Here is a 7633-nt window from a genome sequence, read left to right on the forward strand (position 1 = left end):
GTTATCCCACTCCACAAAGGGGGAGCCACCACGGACCCCGGGAACTACCGCCCCATTAGCCTGATGAGCCTGGTCTGCAAGGCTATGGAGCATATCATCATGGAACTTATAAACAATGACATTGGTAATCTCCAAACTCTGGACCCTACCCAGTTTGGGTTTGTAAAAGGCAGATCATGTCTCCTAAACCTGATAGACTTCTTTGAAGCAGTCACCAAAGCCGAAGATGAGGGTAAAGTGGTTCACACAGTCTATCTAGATCTCGCCAAGGCTTTCGCCACCATCCTCCAATCTGGAATTATAGACAAACTCACTAAACTAGGTATAAATCCCTGTCACAAGATGGATTGCCAACTGGCTCACTGCAGAATCCACACTGTGAAAGTAGCAGACTCTAAATCCAACTTCAGACCAGTGACAAGTGGAGTACCACAGGGTTCAGTCCTAGGTCCACTCCTGTTTGTTATCTACTTCTCTGAAGTACAGGCTAGCACAGAAGGTCTTTGGCTAACAAGGATCGCAGATGACTGCAAAATAGGAGCCATAAACAAAACTCCTAACGATGTGGACATCCTACAAAATGGCCTCAGTGAGACAGATGCTTGGTGTCAAAGCCATGGCCTCAAGCTCAATGCTAAAAAGTGCATTGTCATCCCTTTTGGTAAAAACTATGTACCCATGAACTACCACATAGGCGGTAGCCTACTTAACACCAAAAGTGTGATAAGAGACCTTGGGACACAGGTGGACAGTAGTCTCTCCTTTGATAATCACATCGCCACACTAGGTTTTGCATCCCAGGCAGTGCCGGTTAGCTAGGGTAAAACTATTGCCGGCTCCACAAAGTTTCCTCTTCAATTTTTCCCTTGGAACTAGACAAACTTTCAACTTAAGCACTCAAGCCATTCATTTCTCAGCCCAGCACTTGCTCAAAACTTATATCAAGCACTTGTAAACTCTAGCACTAGACCCTCCTGTACTGTACAGAAGGACAAGGCTCTCTATTCGACCTTACCAACCATCCAGTAAAAAAGTTCACTGTACCAATCCAGGCATGTCCAAAGGACAGTTTCAGGTGTACTCTCCAGTCCAACTGATTAATCTGGGCATTTTGAGGCAATGTTATAACTGCCTCATGTACACAGACAACCCCCCTCCTCCTACCACCAAACACTAATACATGCGAAAGATGCAGTTATACAGCCAAACTAGAGGCTAAGCTCTCTCAACCCAAGACTGGATCAGGCAGTCAAGAGGAGAAGGGAAATACTTGCATCACACCACCAGTCTTACATAGACCCATTAAACCAGCACAGGCAAAAAACACACATAAATACATGAAAACATATTTGGAGGGTCTAAATAAAAATCTGCAAAATGAACGGAGACCTCCAAAGCAAACATCCAAGCAACCTCCACCCGCCAACACAAACCATAAAACACATACTTTACAAAACCAGTGTGCCATGCAGTCACAGCCCTTAAGGCAAAATAACATACCTAACATACTAGTAATAGGTGACTCTATAGTCAGGCACACTGACATCCCATTCACTAGGTGGAATAAGGAGAAGGTTACTGTTAGCTGCCTGTCAGGTGCCAGGATCTGCCACATAACACAAGCACTCAGGTCACTCCAGAACAAGTACAAATATGACTCTGTCATTGTCCATGTTGGTGTGAATGACCTGAGCCGTACCTTCCTGGACTATATGAAAAGAGACATGGAAGACTTCTCTGATCACATAGCCCAGACCGGTATGACCCTGACTCTGAGTAGCATCCTGCCCTCACCAAGAATGATACCATGGTATAAAGAAAAAATTCTCGATTTTAACAATTGGCTAAGTTTCTGGTGTCATTCAAAGGGGATCCAGTGTCTGTCTGCCTGGGATGACATGCTCGACAAGCCACGCTGCTTCACTAGAGACAGCTTGCAGTTGTCACCCTTAGGCTTTCGAATACTAGCGAAGGCTCTTGCCACCACCATAGTGTCTTTTTCAGGCAAGGCTCAAAAGACAAACCCACCGCCATAAATAGCACAAGTAACAAAAAACTGAGGGTAATGCTACTCAATGCCAGAAGTCTAAACCTCAAAATGCACGCACTTGAGGCACTCCTCAGTATGGAGAAAATCGGTATATGTGCAGTAACAGAAACCTGGTTTAAGGCTCCACTGAGCACCCCAGCACTACCAGGCTGCAACTCATACCATACATTTTGGCCACAGAACCCAAACCGAAATACAAAAAGTGGAGGTGTATCCATATTCATCAAGGATACCCACACCTCCAGGTTAGTGGCACAGCACAATGCTTCAGACATCATCCACGTGCAACTAACAATGGGCAAAACTGCAATTCAAAATGTAGCTTGCTACAGATCACCCACTATGTCCCAGAACCCACATTCCGTGTTTCTGGAAACACTGGGAAACATAAAGGTCCTACCAAACACCCTAATATTGGGTGATTTCAATTACCCAAACATTAACTGGGAGAACTACTCAAGTACTAACTCCCTTGCCTAACTTTTCCTAGAATTTATAAGTTCAAATGCCGTGGTTCAACTGGTCAACACTCCCACCAGAGCTGACAACATATTGGACCTGGTCATCACCAACATGGGCAACCGGTGTTCCACACCAGAGGTCAACCCCTAGCTGGTTAGATCTGACCATAAACAAATCACTTTGGATATCCATATTCCACCCCCACCCCCGGACAAGAAAACCTCCATGAAAAACTTTTCAAAAGCAAACTTCACGTTACTTAAGACCGAGGTGGAAAGTTTCAAAGCCCCCATGCTGAAGGATAACACTGTCCAAGCTGCAAAATCCTTTACTAATGCATTCTATGGGCAGCTACAAGAATGCATGGATCGTGCCATTCCAAGCAAAACCAAGACTCACTCCTCCAAGAAAAGGAAACTGGTCTGGTGGACTCCTGCCATAAACAAGCTATACAATAGAAGGAGGAAACTAGTACAGAAAAGAATAAAATCCCAAGAAGGGAAGACATCCCTGATCAGTATCAGCAAGAAACTACGATCCCTCATAAAATATTCCAAGGTGAGTTTGAAAGAAAAATTGCCAAGGACTCCAAAGATAACCACAAGGCATTCTTTAGCTATGTCAAGAATCTAAGTGGCAATGCTCAGATCTGCCCGGAGTTAGTGCAGAATGGCACAAAATACACTGAACCAACCGATATCGCCTACATCCTGGCAGACAGGTTCAGCGCAAAGTTCACCCCCTTCTCACCCCCAAAAGGGCCCATAACCATACCAGAAGAATGTAGAGTCCCTGAAATCACAGACACTCAGGTTAAAACAGCCCTCTCCAAAGCCAGAAACACAGCATCAATGGGACTGGACGGTGTCCCAGGCTGCATCCTACATGAACCCAAAGATGAACTAACCCCTCACCTAAACACACTGTTCAAACTCAGCCTCTCCACAGGCTACATACCCATAGAGTTGCGCACAGCAATGGTTATTCCACTCCACAAAGGTGGAGCCACAACAGACCCTGGGAACTATCGCCCTATAAGCCTGACTAGTTTGGTCTGCAAGGCTATGGAGCACATCATCATGGAACTCATTAACAGACACATTGGGAACCTCCAAGCACTGGACCCTACCTAGTTTGGCTTTGTTAAGGGCAGATCATGCCGCCTAAACCTGGTGGACTTCTTTGAGACAGTTATCAAGGCTATAGATGAGGGAAAGGTGGTACACATAGCCTACCTAGACCTCGCTAAGGCCTTCAACACCATTCCCCATTCTGGTATTATAGACAAGCTCACCAGCCTGAACCTAAACCCCTATGTCACAAGATGGGTTGCCAACTGGCTCATGGACAGAACCCACATGGTGAGAGTTGTGGGATTTAGGTCCAACTCTAAACTGGTTACAAGTGGCATTCCCCAGGGCTGAGTCCTAGGACCCCTCCTGTTTGGTATATACTTCTCAGAGGTACAGGCAAGCACAGGAGGACTAAGGCTGACCATGTTCGCAGATGACTGCAAACTAGAGGCTATAATTGACTCTCCGGCTGACACAGACATCCTCCAAATGGGTCTCACTGAGACTGCTACCTGGTATCAAAATCATGGCCTCAAGCTAAATGCCAAAAAGTGCATAGTCATCCCCTTTGGAAAAAACAAAGTACCCACAAACTACCACATAGGTGGTAGTCCCCTAAATACGGAAGACGTAGTAAGGGATCTGGGGACCCAAGTAGATAGCAATCTCACCTTTGATAATCACATTGCCAAAGTGGTTAGAAAATCCTTTTTACGTGGCCCACCTAATAACAAAAGGGTTTGAATCCAGATCAAAAGAGGTCATTGTGCCCCTCTACTCATCACTCATCAGAACCATCATAGAGTACAATGCCCCATTTGGGATGTACCTTAAAAGACACCTGCAACAGCTGGAAAGACCACAAAAGTACCTCATCAAGAGGATCAATGGCCTCAAACAGATGCCCTATGCAGATTGACTGAAGAAACTCCAGTTGTACTCGGTTGCATACCACCTACTCAGAGGTGATCTCTGCCTGACATACAAGGCCATGTCCAACCCAGAATTGATGGACATGCTCCACCTAAGGAAAACCTTATCCCCTCGAGCCACATGCTCTAGTGATCTAAACCTCACCACAACAATAAATAGGATGTGCTGGAGGGATAGATTCCTGTCCCAGAGACTTCCCATGCTTTGGAACAAGATCCCAATCTACATTAGGCAGAGCTCCTCGCTAACACTCTTCAAAAGAAACCTTGACGAGTGGATGGGAAACAGAAAGTTTACCTCGGGGATCACTTCAGTGGCTGTGCTGGACAGGGGCACAGGGAACTAATCTAAGGGGGTGGCGAAAGCCAACACATTCTGGCTAGGCTTATAAATGCCTTCAGGCAGATAGCTTAGTACCCACCTATGAACCTATGAACCTATGACTGTTTTATTCTGCACTTTAAATTTTCAAGTACTTCTGCTTTATATAGCATTGGCTAAATTCAGACTTGTTGAATCTAGACTGTTTGGTATCACTTAAGCACTAAAACCAGATATCTTACATTTAGAGGGCCTCCATGCACCATTGTGCCAGAGGTGTGAAGCTCAGGAAACATCTGAGTTGGGGACTGCTGGAATAAGACTCAGTTCTGGGCTTTCCTATTGGTTAGTTTATGTTAAAAATCTTTAACTTTGCTTGTATTTAAGCCTTGCATTTGTGGAGTCCAGCACTGTCATGGATAGACCCAATTGCCTAGAAAGATAATTTATCTGTTAATGAACCCTCCTAAGTTCCCCTGCTTCACTTCACGCAACTCAGTTGCACACCGAGAAGTGTTGTTGCAGTTTTCTACTCCTAGACATCTACAGAATAGCCCCCTGTTAATCCTAGATCAAAACCTTGTCTAACAAGCCCACTGCCCACTAGTAATTACGACATAAACCTACCATAATGAATAGTCAGTTTCCCACCATTTCTTCTGATTAACATGAGCATCCTGAGGCAATGTAGCAATTGCCTGATGTATACTGGCAGCCACCTGCTCCTAAAACAAATACAATATGTGAGAGAAATACTTGCACCATGGATTTGGAATCAGTTCTCTCACAAAACAACAAACTAGGCATCAAACAGGTTATCAGCATACATATTTCACCTCTTACACATAACAAGCTCACAACACATAAATCCAGATATGTGGAGGTATTCATTAAAAGCTTAACAAATGATCAGAGACCTCCCAAGTGCAAACCTGTTGCATACACTGCAGACCCAATAGAATCCACTACACATAATAACACACACAACAGTGTCTCAGTGAGTAAGTCCCTAAGGTAAAACACCTCAAATCCAAATGTCCTGGTCACAGGCGACTCCATAGTGAGACACACAGATGTCCCCCTCACTAGGCTGGATAAGGAGATGGTCACGGCTAGCTGGCTGTCAGGTGCCAGGATCCATCAAATCACTCATGCACTCAAGTCTGTCTACAACAAGTACCATTATGACTATGTCATAGTCCATGTTGGTGTGATATGTACCTCACTGGACTATATAAAGAGAGACATGAATGAACTCTCAGATTATGTGTCCCCTGCAGGTATGTCCCTAGCCCTAAGCAGCATTCAGCCCTTCACCCAGGATGATGCCTCAATATAAACAAAAAATGCTTGACTTCAACAATTGGCTTAGCTTCTGGTGTCAATTCAGGGGGATCCAGTATCTGTCATCTTGGGAAAACATAGTCAACAAACCACACTGCTTTGCAGAGGTGGTCTGCACCTGTCGCCTCTCAGTTTTTGGTTACTGGCAAAGGTAATTGTCTCCCCCATTGTGCCTTTTTTAGGCAATGTCATAACATCAAAATTCCTGACAAAAATAAATCCACTCGAGACAAACTCAAGGCTATGCTGCGTAATGCTAGGAGTCAAAACAGGAAATTGTACTCCCTGGAAGCACTACTCACCTTGGAAGATGCTAATGTCTGTGTAGTCACTGAGACATGGTTCAGTGATGCAGAGAACACCCCAGCCAGCTACAATGCCTTCCACAAGTTCAGACCTCAAAATGAGCATGAAAGAACCAAAGGCAGAGGTGTATCCATCTGCATTAGACAAATACACTTCAAGACTGGTTAAACAGTATAACTCTCTTGAACTACTCCAAATCCAACTAACTGTAGGTAAAACCCCCTTCCACATCATTGTTAGCTAAAGATCCCACACCATGAACCACGACAAACATGCTGCCAACCTGGACTTACTAGAGTTACTTTCTATGCAGCCAAACACCTTGGCCATGGGTGAATTCAGCTATCCTTCCATAGATTGGGAGACATATACAAGCACAAATACTCTTGCCCTGAGGTTCCTGAACTTTGTTAATGAAAATTCTCTAGAACAGTTTGTATGCACCCCCACAGGGGACTCAAATGTCCTAGACTTCATACTCACTAACATGGGGGGGGGGGCTCTGCACTACCCCATGTGTGTTACCCTTCCTGGTAAAGTCTGATCATAAATCAGTCGCGTTCAAAGTAACAATCAGACCTTATACCCTCTTAAGAGCAAATAAAATAAAAAAATTCTGTAAAGCAAACTGCCGCTTACTAAGCGATAGCAGAAATAGTTTCAACCCCTCCTGCTAACACAGCCAAGAATGACTCCTGTACAGAGGTGTACAGGAATGCCCTGTATAAACACATACAACTGTATAGACTCAGCCATATCTGAACAGATGAAAACCAGGTCCTCATGAAAAAACAAGCCACCTTGGTGGGCCTTAAGTGTAAATAGGTTGTACAACAAGAGGAAGAAACTGATGTCTAAGAACAAGAGGAAACTGACTCAGCAGAAGAAGAACACCCTTCATAGCTTGAACAAGCAAATTAGATATATTGTAAAGTCATCTAAAGCTAATTACAAAGATAAATTAGCATACCTAGCTAAAGATAATCACAAGGCATTCTTTAGCTATGCCCAAAATCTAAAATGGAAGGCCCAGCTTTGTGCCCAACTATTAGTGAATGGTGCCACTCATACTGAACCTGAGGAAATTGCGAACCTGCTAGCTGACAAATTTGGCCCAAACTTCACCACCCTGTCTCCACCAGTC

Source organism: Protopterus annectens, chromosome 16.part0 (assembly GCF_019279795.1).
Source record: "Protopterus annectens isolate FY-2018-M chromosome 16.part0, PAN1.0, whole genome shotgun sequence".
NCBI classification, from domain to species: Eukaryota; Metazoa; Chordata; order Ceratodontiformes; family Protopteridae; genus Protopterus; species Protopterus annectens.